This window comes from Aegilops tauschii, chromosome 1, assembly GCF_002575655.3.
Source record: "Aegilops tauschii subsp. strangulata cultivar AL8/78 chromosome 1, Aet v6.0, whole genome shotgun sequence".
NCBI classification, from domain to species: Eukaryota; Viridiplantae; Streptophyta; class Magnoliopsida; order Poales; family Poaceae; genus Aegilops; species Aegilops tauschii.
Genome location: NC_053035.3, coordinates 168,096,882 through 168,110,857, shown reverse-complemented (window position 1 = coordinate 168,110,857; position 13,976 = coordinate 168,096,882).

Sequence of the window (13,976 nt, the reverse complement as noted above, 5' to 3'; positions counted from 1 at the left end):
CGGGGTCACAGTTAAGTCTCTGGGTGAGAGGGTTGCTCTTAACTCGGAGTATCTTTTGTAACTTAGGCGAGTACGGGATCGCAGCTAAGCCCCCGAGTGAGAGGGTTGCTCTTCACTCGGAGTATGTTTTGAAACTTAGGAGAATCGGGTTCGCAGCTAAGCCACCCACTGGGGGATTTGGACACATAAATTTATGCGAAAACAATCATTGGGATATTGCAAAAATCAGTCTTTGATAAACAATCTGAAGGATTCTTATTACAACTCGACAATCCGAGGGTTTAGGTAAAAAAGCAGTGGAGCAGATGCACGTTCCACGAGCGTGGCTCGTTTTATTTCTTGGCTACGTTGTAAAGGTGATACGCCCCATTGTGGAGCACCTTGGTGATGATGAAGGGCCCCTCCCAGGCCAGAGCGAGCTTATGAGGTCGTTTTTGGTGCACTCGGAGCACAAGGTCTACTTCCTGAAACACTCAACCTCTGACATTTCAGGCATGGAATCGACGCAGGTCTTGTTGATAGATGGTCGACTGGATCAGAGCCCTCTCTCATTCTTCCTCTAGGAGATCAACTGCATCCTGGCATGCCTGTTCTACTTCAGCTTCTGAGAAGAGTTCCACTCGAGGGGCATTGTGCAGCAAATCACTCGGAAGCACAGCTTCAACGCCATATACCATGAAGAAAGGGGTTCGATCAGTCGACCGATTAGGAGTCTTTATCAATCCCCACAAGACAGATGGCAACTCAGTCACCCAAGCTCCAGCTGCATGCTTGAGGTCGCGCGTCAATCGGGGTTTCAGCCCTTGTAGGATCAAGCCATTCGCTCTTTCAGCCTGTCCATTTGACTGCGGGTGCGCAACGGATGCGTAATCGACCCGAGTGTCTTGAGAAGCGCAGAATGCTCTGAACTCATCAGAATCAAAGTTGGAGCCGTTATCTGTGATAATGTTGTGAGGGATTCCATATCGGAATATCAGCTCTCTGATGAAACTAATGGCAGTGGTTGAGTCAAGATTCTTGATAGGCTTGGCCTCGATCCATTTGGTGAACTTGTTGACTGCTACAAGCAAATGAGTGAAGCCGCTTCTGCCGGTTTTGAAAGGTCCAACCATGTCCAACCCCCAAACTACATATGGCCAGACGAGTGGAATAGTCTTCAAGGCAGATGCAGGCTTGTCAGACATGTTCGAGTAAAACTGGCAGCCTTCGCACTTGTCGACTATATCTTTAGCCATCTCATGCGTTCATGACCAGTAGAATCCCGCTCGGTATGCTTTGGCCACGATGGTCCGAGAGGACGCGTGGTGACCACAGGTCCCCGAGTGAATCTCATTTAAGATCAGTCGACCTTCTTCTAGAGAGATGCAACACTGAGCAACTCTGGTAGCACTTTCTCTGTAAAGCTGTCCACTTATCACCGTGAAGGCTTTGGATCTGTAGACGATCTGGCGGGCCTCATCTTCATCCTCTGGGAGCTCTTGCCTGAGTAGATATGCAATATATGGCACCGTCCAGTCGGGAGTGATCACTAAAACCTCCATGATCAAGTCGACTACTGCTGGAACTTCAATATCAGTCGGTTGGTTGAACTTACCGGTTGCGGGGGCTCCTCCGTAAAGGGATATTCTTGAACTGACGGGGTGTGGAGATGCTCCAAGAACACATTACTGGGAATGGGCTTCTGAGTGGAACCTATCTTCGCCAGATCATCAGCCGCTTGATTCTTGAGTCGGGGTATGTGATGGAGTTCCAACCCTTCAAACTTCTTCTCTAATTTTCTCACTGCATTGCAGCAACCAGTCATGGCAGGGCTCCTGATGTCCCACTCCTTCATTACCTGATTGACCACCAAATCTGAGTCGCCGTAGACCATCAGGCGACGAACGCCGAGTGAGATGGCCATACGCAACCCATATAGAAGTGCCTCATACTCAGCTTCATTGTTTGAGGAGTCGAAGTGAATCTGGAGGGCATAACTGAGCTTGTCGCCTCTTGGGGATACCAGGACCACTCCAGCACCAGAACCATTCAACATCTTAGACCCATCAAAGAACATAGTCCAATGTTCCGAGTGAACCTGAGTCGGTTGCTGCTGTTCAATCCACTTGGCCAGGAAATCTGCTATTGCCTCAAACTTGATCGCCTTTTTCGCTTCCAACTTGATCTCCAAAGGGAGGAGTTCAATCGCCCACTTGGCCACTCGACCAGTTGCATCTCGATTGTTCAAGATTTCTGATATTGGAGCACCGCTGATGACTGAAACTGAGTGGTCTGCGAAGTAATGTGCAACTTTCTTCGTAGTCAGATAAATCCCGTAGAGAAGCTTCTGATAATGCGGATACCTTTGCTTGGACGGAGTCAAGACTTCAGAGATATAATACACTGGGCGCTGAACTTTATAGGCTTTGCCTTCTTCCTCTCGCTCGACTGTGAGCACTGTGCTGACAACCTATCCAGTGGCTGCAATATAACAATAGAGGCTCCTTGCTGACTGGAGCAGCAAGCACCGGCTAGGTGGAAAGCAGGGCTTTGAGCTCTACAAACGCTGCTTCGGCTTCAGGAGTCCACTCGAACTTATCAGACTTTTTCATCAGTCGGTAAAGAGGCAGTGCCTTTTCACCGAGACGAGAAATGAAACGGCTCAATGCAGCCAAACAACCAGTAAGCTTCTGAACATCATGCACACGCACAGGGCGTTTCATTCAGAGAATTGCTCCAACCTTTTCTGGGTTTGCGTCAATCCCTCGTTCGGAAATGAGAAAACCGAGTAACTTTCCTCCTGGGACTCTGAATGTGCACTTCGATGGATTGAGCTTGATATCATATCTTCTTAAGTTGGCAAATGTTTCACTAAAGTCAGTCAATAGGTCGGAACCTTTGCGTGACTTGATCATGATGTCATCCATGTATGCTTCCACGTTCCGACTGATTTGAGTGAGCAGGCACTTCTGAATCATGCGCATGAGCGTGGCACCAGCATTCTTGAGACCAAGGGCATGATAACATAGCAAAAACACCCGAATGGGGTATGAAAGCCGTTTTTATTTCATTGGGTCCATACAGTCGGATCTGATGGTACCCGGAATATGCATCCAAAAAGGACAAATGCTCACACCCCACAGTTGAGTCGACAATCTGGTCGATACGGGGGAGAGCGAAGTGATCTTTCGGGCAGGCCCGATGGATGTGCTTGAAGTCGACACACATACAGAGTGAATCGTCTTTCTTAGGGACCATGACGACATTGGCGAGCCACTCGGAGTGGTATATCTCGCGGATGAACTCTGCTGCCAGAAGCCGAGCCACCTCTTCGCCAATTAGCTTCGTCTTCTCCATGGCGGACCGACAAAGGTGTTCCTTGATGGGTTTTGCTTTTGGGTCGACACGCAAACGGTGCTCAGCCAGTCCCCTGGGTACACCCATCATGTCAGATGGTTTCCATGCGAAGATGTCCCAGTTCTCACGGAGGAACTGGATGAGCGCTTCTTCCCATTTACTGTCGAGTGTTGTTGAGATGTGAGTCGGAGCAGCATTGGGGTCTTCCGGGTGGATGTGGATAGGTTTTGTCTCTCCGGCCAACTGAAGTGCAGACTCTTAAGCAGGCTTCTTAGCTCGCAACAACTCACTCGGATCTGCATTCTTGTTGTATTCTTCCATCTCTACTGCTGCCATATGTTTGTCGGCAATTTTTGAGCCTTTCTGGAGGCACTCTTCTGCCCTTTGCCGACTTCTTGTGACTGTGATCACGCCTCTGGGACTAGGCATCCTCAGCTTGAGGTATACGTAATATGGTCGAGCCATGAAATGAGCATATGCGGTCCTGCCTAGAATAGCATGGTAGGCACTATGGAAATCCACCAACTCAAATGTCAATTTCTTTTTGTGGTAATTTTTGGAATCACCGAAAACCACATCAAGAGTGATCTGACCGAGTGCATCTGCTTTCTTTCCTAGGATCACTCCTTGGAATCGCACGTTAGACTCACTGAGCTTGGACATCGGAATGTCCATCCCTCAAAGGGTCTCAGCATACAGAATGTTTAATCCACTGTCACCATCCATAAGAACCTTGGTCAGTCAGGTGCCCCCAACGACTCGGTCGACCACCAACGCTTGCCGCCCGGGGGTAGCAACGTAAACTGGGTGATCGGACCAGTCGAATGTAATGGGAGTTTTTGACGACTTCAAATATGTCATAGTTGCCGGAGCAACCATGTTCACTTTCCTATTAATAACCTTCAGTCGACTTTTGCTCTCTAAGTCAGCAAAAATCACCAAAGTAGCATTCACATTGGGGTAACCATCATCTTCTTCTTTCTCTTCCTCCTTATCAGAGTCCTTCTCTGGGGACTGATGTAACGCCCCGGATTCGATGCGCCAGGTGTCTTTCAGTTATTCACCATCGCTGCCATGTCATTTGCTTGCGTGTTGCATTTTGCCATGTCATCATCTGCATTTCATCTGCATGTTTTTCAAAACTTGCATCCGGTCCTTTTCCGCACTGTCCGTTTCGCGATCCGACACTCCTGCACGCGCCCATCGCCCCTCTCAGACCTTGTTTCGTGAGCGGGAGAAAAATGTTCTCGGAATGGGCCGAGATTTGCCGAGTGGCCTTGGTATAGCACCGGCAGACCGCCCTTCAAATTTTGTTCCATTTGGAGGTCATTTGATGCCCCAACGGTTAACCGTGTAGCCCGAAACCCCCTTCTTTTGTGCAGCCCAACACCCCTCCAAATCAGCCCACTAACCCAGCAAAACTCCCTCCATGCTCTCCGTCGTTCGATCACGATCGTGTGGGCGAAAACCGCACCTCATTTGGACTCTCCTAGCTTCCTCTACCTATAAATAGGCCCCTTCCCCTCCATTTTCGCGGATGAAACCCTAGCAAACCTCCCTCTCGCCGCCGGACATGTCCATCTCGCCGCCAGTGCCGCTTGCAGCCAATCAGGAGGCGCCACGTCAGCTCCCAGCCACCTCCACCGTGCCTCCTCTCCCCTCCCGCCGCCGCCGGCCCGCCCGAGCCCGCACGGGGCCCTCCGAAGCCCATCGGGGCCCGGGTCGGCCCGACCCGCGCCGCCACCCGCCTCCGCGCCTCCTCGCCGGCGTGCACCGCCGCCGCCCCAACGGCGCGCCTCCCGAGCTCCCTTGCCGCCCGTTCGCCGCCGCCTCCTCGTCTCCGGCCGCCCGCGCCCGAGGCGCCTCGCCTCCGTCTGCCTCGCCGCCGACCGCCCGTCGCCGCCCTTCGACGCCGCCCCGCCGCCACTCGCCCTCGCCACCGGCGAAGCCCCACGCCCCAGGCCCGTCGAGTCCGGCCGCCACCGGAGCGCCCCGCTCTGCTCCTCCGTCGTTCGCGTCGCCCCGGCCTCCCCTCGCCTGCGACCACAGATCCGGCGGGATCCGGCGACACCCGCCCAGATCGAGCCATCCCCGCCTTCCGCCGGCCATCCCGCTCGCCGGAGCGCCGTCCCTCGCCCTCGCCGGCGCGCCGCCGCCCCGCCATGGCTCGGGACCGAGCAGGGAGCCCGCGTGGGCCGAAGCCCCTCCAAGGCCCAGCCCAGCGCCCCGGCCCGATCCCCTCCTCGGCCTGCTGCCCCACCGAACGGGCCTCAGCCCGCAAGGTGAGCTCCGGCCAGCCCGCTATCTCGCGCCCGAGCGTCGTTTAGAAAAACGTCGCTCACCCTGTTTTTTTCTTCCAGAAAATGGCTAAGGCTGGGAAAATCAGTATCATGTGTGTATATTCATCATGCCATAACTTCATGTGTGCTGCTCCGTTTTGTGCGTGTAATATATCAAAATGTTCATAATGAGGGGCTCTTCATTTTGTTCCATTGTGCCATACTTTTTTGAGTTCATATTGATGCCCTAATCATCGTTACAAGAGTGCTATATGATGTTAACCTGCTGAAACTGTTATAACTTGGTGATTTGTCTTTTTTATTGCATTTTGTGTGTGCATCCTATGACCATGAGCTCTACATGTGTTTTGAACTACCTCATGCCATATTTACAGAGGTGCTTGTCTTGTATTTTTTTGATCTATGTGGTGACTAGCACAAGCATGCAAAGTAGCCTCCGTGATGTTGCTGATTTCTGTGACTTAAGTCATTTCTGCGAAGTCTGAGTCTGTTATATATGGTTGCCATGTAAACCTGCTGTCACCATGAGTTCTATGCATAATCTGCAGATCTTCACTAAGGATGTTTTGTTATACATGTCATGCTCTATCAATCCACGCCTTGGTTGCATTTATAACCTGCTGTAGCTTGTTGTAATCTTGCTCTCAATTTAATAAATAATGTTGCTGTCAGCCTGTTAACATGAAGTTCAGTTTTGACATGTGTTTTGCTAGTGATCCATGCACCCTATGAACTTGCTCTTGCCATGCTTAGCTTCATATTTATGCCATCTTACTGTTGGATGCCTTCACATGCCATGAAATGCTTCTTGATCAGTGATTTGAGCTCGCAAAGATGCCTTCATAATTCTGTTTATGCCATGCTCAGTTTTTTGCTAAGTCTGATTCTGTTTATGAAACTTGCTATCTTTACATGGGTGCCATCATATCTTCTGTACATTTTTGGCTTGTGATCAGTAAGAGACTTTTGTTTTATGAAATTAGTAGATTCATGCCATGCCTTTGGTTGTTATGATAAGTTCCTGTAGCTTGTTGTTTACTTGCTATAAACATTGCAACCTGATGTTATTTCTGCCATGTCCAGGAATTTCTGCTAAGTCTGTGAAACTTTTATTATTTGCAATCTTTCCATGTCCTTTTGGCATGTTATAATGATTTCTGGGAATAGCTCAGTGTTCATGTTTTATCATGCTTTACCTGTACATCATGTCCATGCCATTTTGTTTCATATTGAGGTGCTGTAGCATGTTGTTTTGATGCTTGCAAGTTGCCTAGTTGCTGTTTTGGGCAGATTGTTGCTATATCTTGTTTGGAGTGTATGTGTTGCACCGTTGCTCTGTTTTGAGCATGCTCTATATGAAAATTGCTTAGTTTTGCATGTAGTTTCATATTACCTTGTTGCTTTCTTGTTTTGAGAGTGTTTGCTTGATGTTTGAATGCATTTTGCATCAATGTCATGTTTAACTTGTTTTGCTCATATCTTCTAGGCCGTAGCTCCGAATCTAATGAACTTTATATGTAACTTCACTAGAATTTCGTGTAGATCATTTTGGTGCATATTAACTTGCTGTTTAACAACTTCAACATAAGATTTATTCAGATCTGGACCAATTTTGAAATTTGCATATGAGGACTTACCGGAATTGTCATATGTTGTTTCCGGCCTCATTTAAACTTGCTTTGATGTGTTGTTCTTGTATGCATCATCTCTTGTCATGAGTAGCTTCATGTAGCCTTGTTATGCATCATACTTGATTGAGCATCATGCCTTGTTCATGTGTGGTGTGTTTACCTTGTTGTGTGCTTCTTCTCGATAGTTCTTGTTTCGTTGCGATCGTGAGGACTCGTTCGTCTATGCTTGGTTCATCTTCGTGGCTTCATCTTCTTCATGGACTTGTTCTTCTTCCTAGCGGGATTTCAGGCAAGATGACCGTAATCTTGGATCTCATTACTATCATTGCTATGCTAGTTGCTTCGTTCTATCGCTATGCTGCGCTACCTATCACATGTTTATCAAGCCTCCCAAATTGCCATGTCAGCCTCTAACCTTTTTCACCCTTCCTAGCAAACCGTTGTTTGGCTATGTTACCGCTTTTGCTCAGCCCCTTTTATAGCGCTGCTAGTTGCAGGTGAAGATGAAGATTGCTCCATGTTGGTTATGTTTATGTTGGGATATCACAATATTCTATTATTTAATTAATGCATCTATATACTTGGTAAAGGGTGGAAGGCTCGGCCTTATGCCTGGTGTTTTGTTCCACTCTTGCCGCCCTAGTTTCCGTCATACCGGTGTTATGTTCCTTGATTTTGCGTCCCTTACGCGGTTGGGTGATTTATGGGACCCCCTTGACAGTTCGCTTTGAATAAAACTCTTCCAGCAAGGCCCAACCTTGGTTTTACATTTGCCTCACCTATCCTTTTTCCCTTGGGAGTCACGCATCCCGAGGGTCATCTTTATTTTAACCCCCCCGGGCCAGTGCTTCTCTAAGTGTTGGTCCAAACCGAGCTGCCTGCGGGGCCACCTCAGGGAAACTCGAAGTCTGGTTTTACTCGTAGCTAGTCTCATCCGGTGTTGCCCTGAGAATGAGATATGTGCAGCTCCTATCGGGATTGTCGGCACATCGGGCGGCTTTGCTGGTCTTGTTTTAACATTGTCGAAATATCTTGTAACCGGGATTCCGAGGCTGATCGGGTCTTCCCGGGAGAAGGAATATCCTTCGTTCACCGCGAGAGCTTATAATGGGCTAAGTTGGGACACCCCTGTAGGGTATTATCTTTCGAAAGCCGTGCCCGCGGTTATGTGGCAGATGGGAATTTGTTAATGTCCGGTTGTAGAGAACTTGACACTTGACTTAACGCATCAACCGCGTGTGTAGCCGTGATGGTCTCTTCTCGGCGGAGTCCGGGAAGTGAACACGGTTTCTTGGGTTATGTTTGACGTAAGTAGGAGTTTAGGATCACTTCTTGATCATTGCTAGTTTCACGACCGTTCCATTGCTTCTCTTCTCGCTCTTATTTGCGTATGTTAGCCACCATATGTGCTTAGTCGCTGCTGCAACCTCACCACTTTACCCCTTCCTTTCCCATTAAGCTTTGCTAGTCTTGATACCCATGGTAATGGGATTGCTGAGTCCTCGTGGCTCACAGATTACTACAACAACAGTTGCAGGTGCAGGTTTTGCGATGATCATGACGCGAGAGCGATGTTGCTTGTTTTGGAGTTCTTCTTCTGCTTCTTCTTCGACCAGGGGATAGGTTCCAGGTCGGCAACCTGGGCTAGCAGGGTGGATGTCGTTTGAGATTTTGTTTGTGTTTCATCCGTAGTCGGATGTTGATCTTATGTATGATGTATTGATGTATTCTTGCGGCATTTCTATGCCTTTTATATGTATCCCCATCTATTATGTAATGTTGATGTAATGATATCCACCTTGCAAATGAGTTTCAATATGCGGGTCTATCCTTGGTGGGACCTTCGAGTTCCTCGCGGATAGGGTCGCATATTGGGCGTGACAGCTGAGCCTCTCGGAACTGCTGAATCAGGAGCCGACACTGTCGAGTGGTGTTCTTAGGTAAAATCAGGTTACCCACCTGATCTTTCTTCGTGTGTATGTGACACGGTAAATCCAGAACATCGTTTGCAGTCTGATCCTTCACATTTTTGGGCACCCACGGCCCTTTAGGTTTTCCTTTGTATTTTCCTTGATTCAGAACTGCGGCCTCGGCGGGACCTGCAACTTCAGCTTTGCGCTTTTGCTTCCGACCGGAATTTCCACCTCCGGTGTCCTGGGCGACTGGTTTTCCCTTTCCACTGCAGAGTCGGTCCTCCTCTTCGCCATTGGTGTACCGAGTGGCTATTTCCATCATTCGGGCCAGAGACATGTCTCCGGACCGGCAGAATTTCAGGTTGAGCTCTCTATATCGGACGCCCTCTTTGAAGGCGCAAACTGCCTGGTGCTCTGACACATTTTCTACAGTACGATGAAGGGTAGTCCATCTCCGGATGAAGTCTCGCACAGTCTCATTCTGCTTCTGAACACAGTGCTGCAATTCAGTCAGCCCAGCAGGTTGCTTGCAGGTGCCCTCGAATGTTTTGATAAACACTCGGGCTAACTCTTCCCAACAGAAGATACTTCCAGGGGCCAACTGATTCAATCAAGCTCTGGCCGAACCCTCAAGCATCAGGGGAGGTGCTTCATGGCTACATCATCGTTGCCTCCACCAATCTGCACAGCCACTCGATAATCTTCTATCCATGTGTCGGTCTTCGACTCACCGGTGAACATACTCATGCCCGTCGCCAACCTGAAGTTGGGGGGAATCTCAGCAGCTCGGATGGCTCTACTGAAACATTCGGGCCGAGAAACAAATGCTCTGCTTCTAGTCGGACGGTCTCTGTCTTGTCCTTCTCTGTGTGCTGGGCCTCTGTCGACAAAACCTTATACGAGGAGTGATCTCACATCGAACCCAGGCTCTCTTGGGTCGACTGGAGCTCTCCGCTCATCACCATACGGACGCCTGTCATCATACCGCCGGGGCGCGTACGATCCGCCCCTCGGAGGGGGCGTAGGCACTCGACGGTGGTCATCACGGGCATATCTTTGATCATATTGTCCGTGGCCTCGACCCAGGTACTCATCCTGGTGGTGACCATGATCATCACGCCGCAGAGGTGATCTAGGACTGTCTGCCGACTAAACTGTGTCCGCAACCACAGATCTCCTATGGATTCTGTTGCGCGACTGAGAAACAGCTGAGTTTTGTTACCCGCTGCTCGGAGCAGCGCTCGGATCTGCAGCAAACCTCTACCAGCTTCTGAACGAGATGACTGAATTGACTCTGCTATATGTGTTGCAGCTGCAAGATTTTGGACCGGGGTGCGGTATACCTGAGGTTCAGGCGGAAACAATCGCCAATGTCGTCGACTGGATTCGGGGATCTGCCGACGGGCATGTTCCTCGAGTGAATGTTGGAGATTCTCCAGATGCGTGCGCTCAGCCAAGGTGCCCAGGTGCGCAGCCTCCAAGGCCCGAGCCTCGGAGGTCTCCCCCACGATGGGGGTCTGGAGTGCCTCCACATTGCGGCGATATAACTCTTCCCTCTGTTCTGAGGTGAGGGTTGGGGATGATACTCATCATGAAAATACGACGGGCCATCGCCGCCGCCACCGCGACGGAACCCAAGCGAGCTGCAAGATGAGTCGACCATGAGGACTTCCGTCGCAGGGTCACTGCTCCCGCACTCGGATGGAGTGTCTGCGGAACCAGTCAACAGGTCGAATGGTCCGTAGAGAGATTCGTTTGGCTCGATAGCCACAACTTGAGGGGTGACCGACTAGTGAGCCACCACATTCTTCACCCACTGCTGGAGCCACGATCGACCGGATCGATTGCGGTGGTGTAGAGCAGGCAGAGCGGATGACGCGGGAGCCGACCAATACTGGGTCGACGGCTGCCGCAGGAGGACGCCGCAGGCACTCTCATGGAAATGCGCTACCCCCCGGATGGGAAGGGACTCGACGTCGAGGGGGGCTTCTTGGAGCCAAGCGGAGTCATCGGCGATGAAGATGAACGCGCCGGCACGGATCTCGTGGCCCAAGGCCAAACCACCACTGGAAACCATGCTGATGGAGATCGGAAAAACTACAACCTGACCGGAAGTCGCTAAGACGCCGGCCCCACGGTGGGCGCCAACTATCGTGGGAGTAAGTCTGACAGTAAGAATAGGAGGTACGTAGGAGGAGGCAAGGCCCTAGCTACGGCAAGGTTTACACGCGAGTTTACGAGTTCAAGCCCCTCTTAGAGGAGGTAACAGCCTTATGTCTCGGTGCCCGGAGGCTTGTCAACTAGAATATGCGTGTGAGTTACAGGGGGTGCGAACCCTTGTGCCAGAGGAGGGGGTGGCTTATATAGAGTGCGCCAGGCACCTCCAGCCCTCGGTTACAAAGGGTTCAATGTAAGTTAAGGCAGGGACGTTACTGATAAGCCTGCTATAAATGGCTATTAATGATCTTTAAGACTACGGAATGAACGCCTGACCGTTGCCATAATAGGGCGACGTAGGTCTTCTGTGCTCCTAATGATACTTCAGTACGCTATCTTGGTCGAGTGGAATTGGGGTATCCGAGTGGAATAGCTGGTCGAGTGGATTGCACTCCAAGGTGATTTCAGTCGGTATCTTCTGTTGGTCTTTGAATGTCTTGGATTCTAGGGCAGTGTCCTTGGGTGGGGCGTGTAGGTCAGGCCTATGACCCTACCCTAGGTACATGTCATCGTCACGCCAGTTTCTTTCCTTTTTTAACCAATAATAGATCTTTTCATTTTCCCTTTTCTACTTCATTTTCCCTTTATTTCCTTCTTCAACCGAGAGACCGGTTGGGTATCTAGTCTCTACTACTTTCCCCCTGTTATTTCCTGTTTGAATGAAGTCCCGGATTCATGCTACGACTTCCCCCCTTTCTTCCCTGTTTGAACCAACTCCTAGATTCTACGGCATGAAGTATCTTTACCATTAATAATACTAAAAATTTACATGACTTTGGAAGAGCTGATGGAAGTAGTAAAAGATCCACATGTAGCCATGTGGGGAGGTGGGGCAGTAGAGCAAGGCCATTTTCGAAGGAAGTTATACCCGCGGGTCATTGGGATGTGGCTAGGAGGCCGGTGGGAGGTTGGTTCTGCCCACAATACTGCAAGGAGAAAGAAGGGGTCGGAGGACCTCCCGAGCGGGGGCTGTGTCGGAGAGAAAGGCACTGGCAGAGGATCGGGACCCGCTATAGCTATGGGTTTCCTGTCTCGCCGCCGATGATCGCGTGAACGATGCACCTAGTCCCCTACACACCCCGCCCAAAGGGATACGGCCATATCTGTGACCAACGGTGAGCAGAGAGAAAATGTCGCTACCGCTGTCTTGTCTATATTTGGTGAGGATGAGAGAATGAAGAGATCAACCCTAGTAAAGCACGCGCTCAGGCTCCTGATTATCTTTTTCTCTCCAGAACATGCGTTTCAATTTGTGTACGTGGCATTAAAGAAAAGAAACTCTCTATTTAACGTGACTAACTGGACTTCGCAATTTGTGTACATGTACAACCTTTTACTTTTGGTTTTATGCTCCACGGCACAATTCACAAAATTATGGGAGTATTCAAAAGTCGAGGGCAGGGCTTTTCTCGGGCAGTACGCGCGGAGTTTCGCCTAGACGGTTTGAGAGAGAGGTGAGGAGGGTGAGGGACTAGCGGATTCAACTTACTGATGGAAAGGTACGGCTGTGTAATTTGACGACTTGTTACTCCTAGAAAGATGGGGTCTTGTGATATGACTGCTCATTATAGTCACTATTACTGTAGCGCTACGACCAGAGTGAGTCTCCCCTTCCATTCCCCACTCTAATCGGGTGCATGACATGTCAATCCGGATGGTGGCTCTCCCACATGTCGGTGACGTAAGAAGGCGCAAAGAATCATGCCATATATAGTGCTAGTATATATAGTGCAACTCACATGGGAGGAGTGTGAAACACGGCAGCCCAGTGAACCAGCAGGCGATAGGCCATAAAAAACAATGTGGTGATATGGCCATAAAAACAATATACTAGAGTCCAGTCTATAGCATGTACAGTACTCCTCCTCTCGGTTCATCACCATCATACTTTCCCCATTCATGTGTTTTCAGTATCCTGCGAATCAAAGAGGCCCTTAGACTGGTTTAGGTCCGGGTTTTTTTAATGTGTTATGTCCAAAATTTAATGAACGTGCTCTGGTTTCTATGCAAATAATCCTATTTGGATGTAGTAATTCATTTATTTATTTTTTCTTCTGCGGGGGTTTGCATGTAATTCATTAGGTCTGAAATGTAAAGTACACCGGCATGGTTGCATATGCTCCAAGTCGTGCATGCACTATGACCAGATGCTCTATGTCCCACATGTCGGCGAAAGGAAGCACGTGGACATAGCCTAGGAGTACATATAGGAGGAAATGTGTGTAAAAATATGTACTATTAAGTGTTGATGCGGTTCGAACAGGAGACCTAAAAGTGATGAGAGGTATAGGTCGCATGCACCCAACTAGTGGTACTAGATGTACGAGTACTCAGTGCTCCTATTATATCAACACGGTTCCCATTTGTCAACATTGTTCGTGCTACAGCTAGCTCTTCTCCCTCGTTTCTCTCTTCTAAGGCCCTGTTTGGATCCATGGGTTAGAGTTAATTTGAGCTTGTTGGGGCTCAAATAGCCCTAAAGAATCCAAACATGAGTGTTAGATTGAAGCTAGTTGCATTTCGCCCACCCAAAAAAACCATCCCACCCAAGAGGTGGTAATTGGAGCTAGTTCTAAATG